The following is a 12313-nucleotide window of genomic DNA, read 5'->3' as shown; positions in this document are numbered from 1 at the left end:
GAACTTATACAACTCAACACCAAAAAAATCTGATTAAAAATGGGCAACCTGGGGGCGCCTGTGTGGCACAGCGGTTAAGCGTCTGCCTCCGGCTCAGGGCGTGATCCCGGCATTCTGGGATCGAGCCCCACATCAGGCTCCTCCGCTATGAGCCTGCTTCTTCCTCTCCCACTCCCCCTGCCTGTGTTCCCTCTCTCGCTGGCTCTCTCTATCTCTGTCGAATAAATAAATAAAATCTTTAAAAAAAAAATGGGCAACTTGAATAGACATTTTTCCAAGAAAGATATACAGATGGGCAACAAACACACGAAAAGATGCTCAACACCGCTCACTGTCAGGGAAATGCAAATCAAAACCACAATGAGATATCATCTTAAAACTTCAGAATGACTAAAATCAAAAACACAAGAAATAACAAGTGTTGGCAAGGATGTGGTGAAGAAAGGACCATTGCTCATTGTTGGTGGGAGTGCAAATTGCTACAGCCATTGTGGAAAAGAGTGTGGAGGTTCCTCAAAAAATTAAAAATAGAATTATCATATGATCTAATAATTCTGCTATTAGGTATTTATCTAAAGAAAATGAAAATACTAATTCAAAAAGATACATGCACTCCTATGTTTATTGCAAGGGCTAATTACAAGAGCCAAGATATGGAAGCAACCCAAGTGTCCATCCATGGGTAAATGAAGAAGTGGTATATATATCCAATGGGATATTATTCAGCCATAAAAAAGAATGAGATCTTGCCATTTGCAACAAAGTAGGTAGATTTGTAATTGGAATATTGCCAAAAAGGTAGAAAAACAGTAGTGCAAGTTGGTTTCAAGAAAGAGATTAGCTAGAATTTGGCTGGAAAATAATCTGATAGAGGAAAACAAAATTGTCAAGGGAAGGAGACTGGTAAAGGAACAGATCATTCCCAGGCAATTAAAAAAATTGATGAAGTGGGTCCAATGAGAGAGAGTAAATGTATGTGCAATTTCTGTGGAAGAGTTTATGTGGTAAAATTTAGTGTCTCTGAGGATAATGTATTGAGTCATCACACATATCAAAAATAATGAGGTTAAATATCAATTACCCATGTGGCTGCTGAAGGGACCCTGAGTTTGAGATATGAATAGTATAGTGTGTCATCTTTTAAAAGTTGTGGATGTATAAGGAATTAGTAGTGGAAATCCAGCTTATGGTGGAGAAAGTATAACCACTATGGGGTGAGAGGTGGGAAACATGTTTAACCAGGAAAAATTTTGATTTGGTCAGTGAACAAGAGATAGAGGGAGATTTACTTGATTTTATCTTTACATCTTGTACAGTGATTTCAAACAATAGGGAACGTGTCTTCTGAAAAAGATTTTATTTAAATTCATAATACCGAATACACTATTGTTAAAGATATATTTTTAGAAAGCAAATAAGTGATTACTTTTTAAATTTTTATGCATACAAGTTTTTGCATAGTTAACTCTCTACTGTATCACACAGTGTAGAATAGGAGGAAGCGTTTGAAATACAAGTAATGGTGTTGATCCCAGTAAGGATTTTAGTATCTCACAGACTAAAATAAAATAGCAGAATTTGGAGTAAAAGAGACATTAAGAAAGGATTGTTTCATTTACTCTTTCTCTATCAGGTATAAATCCGATTTAGAATTCTTAGTTGTTGATGCCTAAAGTAATATGCCTGCTAGGTATCCTGGGAATCAATCAAAGTTTCTACTGTCCTTGGAAAGATAATGACCCAACTATGAATATTTAAAAGATAACAGAAGTCAATATACCTGTCTTTAATTCTTTTTCTTTTTAAATCTGCACATTTTTTTCATGCTTAGAGAAAAACTGGAAAATCTGAGTGTAACTTATGTAAAACATTCTAAATTCTAGCATATTTTTGCTTTCAAAGTTTTGTACCAAACCAACTAACTGCTAGACAGGTGAAAACTGTATTTGGCAATGAAGAAAAATTTACACTTAAGAAGATATGTGTTGACATTATCATTTTATGAACAATGCATTTTTATTTCCAGGTTTTGAATCACATTCACAGTACATTCATGTTTTTGTTTTGTATACTTTTTTTTTTAATCTAGAGAATATTTGGTATGTTTTCAAAAATAATATTTTACTTTATCTTCAACCACTTAAACTAATGTGAGACACCTTATTCCTTTATTCATTTTGTGGAAACTGCTACATATTCCTACTGTATTGCTTTGCTCACCTGAACACAATAAATTATTAATATTGTAGAGAAAAGTTCTCTACATTACATTCTATTGAATTATATGGAAAATCATGAAATTATAATTATGAAAATATTGTGAAATCAAAAACTATTGATTTAGATTAAAATTCATAATCTAAAGTAGCATGTATAAATATTTTAATAATGTATTATTCTTTTCAGTATAGTGTTTTAATGTTTCATAAATAACAGTAAATTTTGGTTAAATCACAAGCATACCATTTTTTGACATCTTTAAAAGTAGGGAATTATCTGCAGAAATTCATGCTTCTCTTATATGAATAAAGCAAGATGGTTAGGTCAAAATGCCAGGTAAAATTCAGTTTATTTGACCATATGAGAAGGCAGTTATATTTAGCTTTAGGTATTCTGCCAGTTGATTTTTTGTGGCTGTGTTTTTCCCTTCAGCTGTACATTTGTGGATGTAACAAGGGCAATTTGGGAGGGTAGGCAGCTAATGAAAAAAAAACACCCACATATCTTATCTTTCTGAAGTTAAACTAGCAAACTGATTTTTTCTCACTTTCATTTTAATTCAAATTATATAATAAAATATTTTGAATTCTCTGTCACAAATCATGAAATATATGGCAGCTTGATTTAAGGATACCACAAACACAGTAGCTGAGGTCTTTCCATGTCAGACAGAGGAAAGGTCTATACCTCCCTCTTCTCTTTCAATCCATTTGGTATGCAGATAAACACAGGAATTAAAACATACAGTTTCTATTAAGGATCTTGACCTTGTTAACCGAGTGGCAAACCTAGAAGATGGCGTAGAGTAGAGCTAAACCGGTAAGCTCTGAACATTGACAGCCAGGCAGTTCCAACAGTTCTGAACTAAGAACCGTGGGCACGTTTTTTAACCACCTGGTACTTTATCTGTAAAATGGATGGAATCTTACTTGAACTTTCCTCAAAAAGGTGATATGAGGATGAAACAATTCATATGTTATTTATAACAGTACCTGACATATAAGAAGCAGTTGCTGACAGTGAGTGATTATTATTTTCTTAATTAGCTAGCTTGATGTAGAAAGTAAAGTACCACTGTCAGGCCTCAATGTGAATCAGAATCGCATATGATTTCAGAACTACCATTTTTAGTTAACTGTAACTCTTATTCACAGGAGGCTGAAGTGAACTCATCAGTTAGATCAAATGAGGAAATCGGTAAATTCATTCAAAAGGGAAAAAAATTAGTTGAAACTTATGTGGTGTTCCAAAGTCATAAAAAAGTTACTTCACTTTACTTCTTTTGGTTCTTTTTTTTAGAGAGGGAGAGGGGGGTGGGAGAGACAGAGGGAGAGAGGGTCTTAAGCAGACTCTGCGCCGAGCTTGATCTCACAACCCTGCAATCATGACCCAAGCCGAAATCAAGAGTCGGACACTTAACCAACTGAGTCACCCAGGCACTCCCTTTCCTCTACTTCTTGAAAGCTATGTAGACTCTTTGAAAAGATATCCTAGGTCACTAAATTTTATTCATTTTTTAAATCCCAAATAGGTAAAAAAATGTAAATAATTTACAAGTTAACAGCACAGGCAGAAAAAAAGGTCAGCTTCAAAATACTACTTCTCTATCATTATAATACAGAGTATTTCCTGAAAGTCCAAAATTAGAGACAAAAGAAGAAAAAAAGATAAAAGCATAAGTTCTTAATATTCTTGTCTAAACTATACATCTGTGTGTGTATGAATTTGACATGTTTTACCAATATTTCCTATAAAAATAACATATGTCCAATGAAATAAATAATTCCATTGTTCATTCTATTTTAACAGGAATTCCAGGAAGTACATCACTGTACCCTGAAACTAATCCTCTCCTACACAATCTGGTTCCTTTGCCTGCATATAATCCCACTTGATATTTTCAATTTTTTCTTTGCAAAATGTTTACCCTATTTCTTTTCTAATATGTATAGGTGTGCTGTCTTAAAAAATCAATGTGTGTGTGTGTGTGTGTGTGTGTGTGTGTGTGTGTGTTTAAATATATATATTCACCTGCCTTTGGTAGCCTCTAGTTACCATCCTACTTATTTGTCATCATTCAAAATCAAATTCCTGAGAGTGTGTAACTGTAACTGCTGCTTCTACTTCTTAAGAGTCTGTCAGTGTCACATCAGGAATCTATGATCACTAATCAGCAACTTTATCAAATCCAACAATATTATATAAGCCTTTCCTCCCTCAACTCCTCATAGCACTTTACTTGATTATTTAGAATTCAGTATTTAAGAGGCTGACTTTGGCAGATAATAGTCTTTAACTTACACTCTGTGCAAACTTAGGAATGTTACACAGTCACTCAAGATACACACCCATCATTTCTAAAGAAAAAATAATTCATACCACATAGAGTTTTAAGAAATAATGAAAATTTTCCAATTACTGGAAAACATTAAATGCTTAATAAATTGAAGCCATTATAATTATTGTGGTTATTGTTAATGTTATTATTGACCATATCATTTACATTTGAAATTTTTCCTTTGGATTTTGTGATGCTATTTTCCCCTCAACTCTTCTTTTAATTTATCGTTTTCTCAGAACAATCTTTATGCCTATCACGCTATGTCCGTGCTAGATATTTTCTTGTGATCTTTCCAGATTCATTCTTGATTATTCTTGAATCAGCTCTGTGGCCTGGAGCTCTGACTTTAATTGATAGCCTCAATGGTCTCCCTGACATCTGGCTATTAATTGGGTTTAAGTAGGTTAGGGTATTTATTCTTTTGCTTGCCCCACACCCATCAGATGACTACATGTTTACTGTGTCCCTCCTGCTACCAAAGGTCAAGCTTGATGGGCAGCCCTATTCCCAAAGAAACTTCTTCCCTTTTTTCTTCAGGTCTATGGCAGCAGAATTCCCTACTATTAATTATTGTCCCGGGGGAATTATTTCTTGTAGTTTTCATAGTTCTCCCTACACTTTTAAATGCCTCCTTTCTTAAGCAATCTTGTTAACTATTTAGTGTGTTCTTTCCATGAGAACTCTGACACATCGGAAAATTGGTACCAGAATGGCATAGAAAATAGACCTCCAGACGAGGTGTTGGATCAGTCGTCTGGGAGTGCCATCTATAATCTACAGTTGGCTGATTTCATGCGTAAATTCATGGCTGTCTGGAGTAAGGGAGGTTGGATGCTGGAATCATTTTGCCTTTTCTTAGGGAAAGAAGTAAAAGACTTAGATGAAAATGTTGGGGCATCTGGCTGGCTCAGTTAGTGAAGTATGCAACTCTTGATCCCAGGGTTGTGAGCTCAAAAGCCCCATGTTGGGTGTAAAGTTACTTATAAGTAAAATCTTAAAAAAAAAAAAAAAAGGAAACGTTGAAATGGAACTATGATACTACCTCCTAATATAACCTCCGGATGGCCTGGTGGTTATACCCTCTACTTTTTGTTAAGGAATTCATTGGAGAGGTAGCTACCAACTTTGCTGGAGAGATCTATGGTGGAAGGTATTCTAAAGGTGGAAGGTATTCAGAAGGTATTCAGAAATGAAGGTGGATGAATCCACAGAAAGTTTGTATTCCCAATTTTAATGGAAATATTGGGATTGGGGTCGAAGCCAGGTTTTATGCTTACCCAGCAAAGATATGGGAAGTTAATTATAGCAAATGAGAGAATAAAAGTAGTTCTCATAGTGTTTTAGGTAGCAGGGATCTGATAATGGCTATTTAATAATGGAGACCGTATGAGTGAAATGAATGGGCAGCCAAGATCTTGTCTGATATACATGATCAGAAAGTTTCTAAGTCTGGAGAGCAGAAAACAATAGGACATCATGCACTGGATATAATCTGACCTATCCAATCATAAGGCTGAACATGTGGAGCATTTCTATTATAAAACAGACTTGGCAAAAATTAAACCAGACTTTAAGACAAATTCTATGAGCAAAGGTTAAAACGAGTACTGTGCTGGTAGTGTTCAATAACTAGTTTCCCAGCTGGAGGTGGTGAGAAGCCCTAACTAATAGTATTTGTTAATTTCCATAAGAGAATACTTGTATTTGGTCAATACTTGGAGACAAGAAGGGATGTACAGAATTGCCCCAAGGAAGCCTGTGCAAGGCAGCTCCAGCCTATCACTTGATCAGATTCATATCATGCATGCTAAACTTAGCCTTTTGGTGGTTTCCCATTACCAGTTAACAGAGGACTAGCTTACAGAGTGATGGAAGTGTTCAATAATCAAATATATCAGGGGTTGGCAAACTACGGCCTGTGGACTAAATCTGCTATACCATCTGTTTGTGTAAATTAGGTTTTATTGGAACATGGCCACATTTGTTTAGATAATCTTTATGGCTGCTTTTGTGCTCAGACCCACAGAGATAGGTAGTTGCAGAGAAACCATATGAACCACAAAGCTTAAAATACTATCTGGCCCCTTACAGAAAAGATTTGCTAATTCCCAAAGTAGGTTAAAAACAAAACGAAACAAAACAGAATTGTTTTAAAGTTTTGTAGATGACATTCAGCCTTTTTATCCTGCTGCTTCAGCCTTGACCAAAGGTTCTATGGACAAATTTGTCATCTTGGCAGAAATGGAGCTATGCATGTGTTGGTCAAGATCTTGCTGAGTGTCCAGTTGCCCTAAAACATTGGCTAACACTTAGCCCCTCATGTCACACTATTCCTAAAGCGCCTGGACGATAGATGGATTATGCTGGATCATGAACAGGGCAGCAGTTTGTCCTCCAAAAACCTCCTGACTTTGGATGCAGATTTGCCTCCCTTGCCTGCAGTGTGTCTGTCATCACCACCATCATTTTTGGAATTATAAAATACCAACCGAAGATCTTTTTTATGGAGACGGTAGTGGGACAAGGTACTCAAGCATAAGGATTTAATTTTTCTCATCACTATAAAGCAGTTGGTTTGATAGAAGAGCAGAATGTTCTACTAAAGGTTTTATTATTGTCTCATTTAAAAGACACCTGGAAAGCTTTCACTGTGTGCCTGAAACCATAGGCCAGTATGTGTTGTCATAGCTCCATGGTCAGACTGCACGGGTGTGAACCATGAAGTGAATTTGAGAGTGGCTGTCCTCATTAGGACACCAAATAATCCACTGAATAAATGTTTGCTTCCTGCCCCACAACCTTTGGTTCAGTAGATGTGAAGATCTTATTATAAAGGGAAGAATGCAACTATTAGCCCATACATATTGCTTTGTTTTCCTGTTACATTGGATCTTAACTCTGTTTTCTAACCTCAAACAACAAATAGAAAGCTCGTTACCAAATGATAGATCCCAATTTCCAAGGAGAGTTTAACTGATCTCATATATAAAAGTAAGGAGGACTAAGTCTGAAAGCCAGATTATTCAGTGAGAAACCTCTGAAGAGTCACTAGTCTAACAGTCCTAGTTAAAGTGCAGCTATCCAAGAAACACAAGATTCTGAAGTTTCAGATCTCACAGAAATAAAGGATTAAGTCACAACTTCTCCTATTCCATTCTGCTAAAGTACTGGCAGAATTTAAGGAAAGATAGAAAGGAAGAAGTTATCATTATCAATTTATACTTTGTGTCCAGATACAGAAACAGGTACCAGGACAGCTCTGTTTCATTTATTTCCTTTTCCTCTCTTGTCTCCAATGGTTTATGTGAACATCACTGGCGATGAACCTTTTAAGACTGAAGAGTGAGTGTGAATTGATCGATATCACCATGCAACATCTGAGTCTGTACATGCTGTGTATTAGGGGAAAAATGGTTTACCTTGGCACAGCACAATAACTGGTAGAACTCACCCATGCTGGATTATTTCCATTTGAATCTTCATAATGATGCTCCAGTTTTCTTTCCTCCAACTGCTATGTCCAGGAAAGGTAAGTTTTCTGGACTTCATCGATGAGTTTCCATGCCCCCTAGCTTCCATGTGAGTTTGCCCAATATAATTATTGGCAGATCAGAAAGTGGAAAGAAAATAAGACTGCTACAATCTTCTCTATGCCAGATTGTTATGCATTGAGAGACCCAATTTTGTAATATTTCCAAATTCTTGTAATTTCTCTCTCCCTGATAGAGCTAACAGAGTTCTGCTTTTGACAGTTTCTTAGTTTCCTTTAGTTACATAAGATATGTCAAAGGGCTAGAAAAAAATTTTAGGTAAATAAAAAAGGATATTTTAATATAAATTGTATAGCTCTACTTTGTTTCAGATACTATGGAAATTCTTATGGTGGCCATCAGTGACAAAATTGTCATAATTCCTGCCCTCACTGATCTGACCAGCTATTACACAAGACAGACTTTAAATAAGTCAAAACCATGCTATGTGAGGAGCTGATTACATAGAATAAACATGGAGTTAGAGACCTAGTTATGAGGTCACTGCAATAGTCCCAGCAAGAATTTATGTGTAAAAAAACAAGCATACTGGCTAATATTGGTATTGTTTTACAAAGTCCTGGAAAGTGCAATAAGATAAAAGATGTATAAATATTGAAAATGAGACAGAGTTATTATATTCAGGTGATATGCTTGGCTACAAAGAAAATATTAAAATTGAATTCAGTAAGGAAGTCAGTTACTATCTGAATAACTTTCTTTTTTACGTAAAACAAAGAGGTACTACAGTTACAATGTACTATTCACCACAGCAAAGATGGATGCAGGACAAAGGAAAGGGAGCTCTGCTCTGGTGAGGAGGGCTGCATAAGGCTGAAGCCTTTACAGGAACAGCTATGGTCTAAACTGTGGGCTTGCTTAGGAAAAGCAGGAGTGAGGATTTTGTATGTTTTACTTAGAGGAAATGGCATATATAGGAGAACCACTTGACTCAATAATAATAATAAAAAAAAGTTCTCTGATTAGAATTTCCAGTATAAATGATTAATTCTTCTCAAATGATTTTGTAAGTGAAATCATATTTAGATCAAAATCTCTAACCCAGGTCCATCACCTTCCATAGTTATATTGATTTAGGTTAAAATATCAGTTAAGCTATTTGCCCTTGGGCATTTGACTAAATTCTCTGATCCAATCTCCTACATGGTATCTTATTTGTGGTGATTAGAAATGTGAAGTGTAAATAAGAGTACTTACATAGAATAGCTAGTATAGTGTTAGAAATTCACAAAGTGCTTTCTATATGTTTATTTCGTCTTTTCCTTCATAAGCTTCATGAAGAGACCTAAATGAGAGACCTAAATGCCCACCAAAGCCTGTGCTTTTCATCACAGTGTTTCTCCAGAATGCAATTACTCAACCAGCAACTATGTTCCCCAGATCTTCTTCCATCTAGTTGGAGCCATGTTAGTAGTCCTTGCCAGTGGAATATTGACATACCACTGCATGGAAATGCTATTCTATACAGGCATGCTAAAAATCAGTATGCTGAGCTTCCAGTTTTAGCTCCAACATGTTGGATCTTGGAAGTTGTCATTCCTGGACTCACAACAACAGCAACAAAAAAGATGAACAAACTCAAATCAATGACTTTTCTTGGATCCCCTAGAGAATTGTGGTCACAAAGCACATGGCAATCCCAAAATCTGGAGAGAGAGGTGAATTCAGATAATTGCAGCCAGACTATTCTTGCCAAGAACGGAAGATGTTGGAGCCACAAACTAGAACAAATGCTTGAACAATAACACTGATAAATTCTAGAAGTGGAATGTAGACTATTAGGAGATTGGGGAGCTCTGGGGATCACAGTTTTAAAGATTCCCACACTTCTACAGGTTTATTTCCAAGAACTCAACAAAGTTCTCAAGATGAATCCCCAAGAAAACCCTATTAATTTCTGGCAGGGTGATGGAAAAGTAACTGCTTTGGAATTTCCTAGAGCATTCTGTATAAAAGAGACCTAATCAGGGGCGCCTGGGTGGCACAGCGGTTAAGCGTCTGCCTTAACGCGTGATCCTGGCTTTATGGAATCAAGCCCCACATCAGGGTCCTCTGCTATGAGCCTGCTTCTTCCTCTCCCACTCCTCCTGCTCGTGTTCCCTCTCTTGCTGGCTGTCTCTATCTCTGTCGAATAAATAAATAAAATCTTTAAAAAAAAAAAAAAGAGAGAGACCTAATCAGTCAGGAAAAATACTCAGAGGCTTATCGGAGTTAGCAAAGGAGAAATTACCCAACTCTGCTCCCTCTAAACTTTTTGTCTCACCCAAGGTAGGGAGGCAGGGTAAGTTGCTTCTGAAGGTCACACACAGGAACAAAGCCCCACTAAAATACTGCAACGTAATCATAACATTACAGAATGCTTCTATGTCCCCTACACCTTACTACCAAATCAACAAAGTTCAACTTTAATAATGGGAAAAGATGCAAGGCACTGACTTCATTTAAGGAGGCGTTCTTAGGAAAGCCCTAGACAAGAAAGGAGACAAACAAAGGACATTAGGGGAATTTTGAAGCCTCTGGCATCTACAGCTAGAGCAAACATTAACCCCAGGCATACTCCTAGTCAGATAAACTTAAAACCTTATGCTAAAAAGTCTTTAACCTCAATTGCTATTAGCGAAATACATTATGCTCAACTTTAAACAAAAATTTATAAGGCAGTCCAAAAGACAAAAAAAAAAAAAAAAGATCTGAAGAGAAAAGGAATCATATTCATATGTGGCATATGTTTTGGGATTATTGGATAGGAAATTTTAGATAACTCTAATTAATATGTTAAGGATTTTAATGGAAAAATTATCGAACATGTAAGAGTATGTGGATAATGTAAGCTGTTAAGGGAATGAAAAAAGCCACAGACTGGGAGAAAAATCATTAAAACACATATAAAATAAAGGACTTGTATCCAAACCAAAGAACTCTTAAAACTCAATAATAAAGCAATAAACAAAAACTTAAAAGTTCTGAAGAAGACAAAGATTTAAAAAGATATGAACCAAAGAAGATACGCAAATGGCAAATGGACATTCAAAAAGATGTATGATATTTTTCATTAGCAAAATACAAATTAGAACAACAACAGAGATACTACTATACACCTAACAGAAAGGCTGAACTAGAAAAGCTGACAATACCAAATGAGAGTAAGTATGCAGAGCAACAGTAACTCGTTTCCTGGAGGCAGGAATACAAAATGGTACATCCACTTCAGAAAGTAATTCAGTGATTTTTTTACAAAGTATATAGTGTTGCCATAGGATCCATCAACCATAATGCCTGGCATTAACCCAACTGATTTTAAAAATTATGTCTATACAAAAACCTGCATGTCAATATTTTTCACAATTGCAATTTATTCACAATTGCCAAAAACTACACACAATCAAGATGTGCTTCCATAGGTGAATGGATGAGCAAACTATGATTACTTCCATGCAATGGAATATTTTTCCGTAATGAAAAGAATTGATTTATGAAGTCACATAAAGACATGGATGGACCTTAAACGTATATTGTTAGATGAAAGAAACCAGTCTGAAAAAAGGTCACACAGTAAAAAGGTCAGTGAAGAGAAGGGAGTTGATTATGTGAAACACAGGGGATTTTTAGCATGGTGAAACTATTCTGTGTAATAATGTAATTGTGGATAAATTATACCACATGTTTGTCAAAGCTCTAGGTCTTTACAACACAAAGTATAAACCTTAATAAATGCACATAAAAATCATTTTGGAAGTTGTATGATCTCAGAATAGAAAGCAAAACAATCTAACTCTATTACAAATATATAGAACAATCTCCTGAACGGAGTGGGAAAGAGGCAGGAAGGTGCTAACTGGCAGACCTAAGAAACTTTAAAAAAGAATGAATTCTGTAAGACTGAGGAAAAATAAATCAATCAATAACAATAAAAAAGTGCATAAGCACGGTCCTTTTCTTGATAAAGTTGCTTCTCGTCAGGGTGCAGGTGAACAGGTCTAGTACTGGTACACATGTGTACTGAAAGTGAACAGTCCAATAAGTACATGGGAGCCAGATTTCTTACTGTTGACGTGGAAGTTCACAGACAAACATAAGAAGGAGGCTTGAAAGATCAATGTGGTAATGGAGTAAAATTGAGAGACCAGTATACACTCATTTTTAGCTTACTTAGACACAGTTATAGAAATATATTTAAATATGTGTTTATACAGAGGCTAAA

Source organism: Ursus arctos, unplaced genomic scaffold, assembly GCF_023065955.2.
Source record: "Ursus arctos isolate Adak ecotype North America unplaced genomic scaffold, UrsArc2.0 scaffold_15, whole genome shotgun sequence".
Lineage (NCBI taxonomy): Eukaryota > Metazoa > Chordata > Mammalia > Carnivora > Ursidae > Ursus > Ursus arctos.
This window is presented reverse-complemented; position numbering follows the sequence as displayed.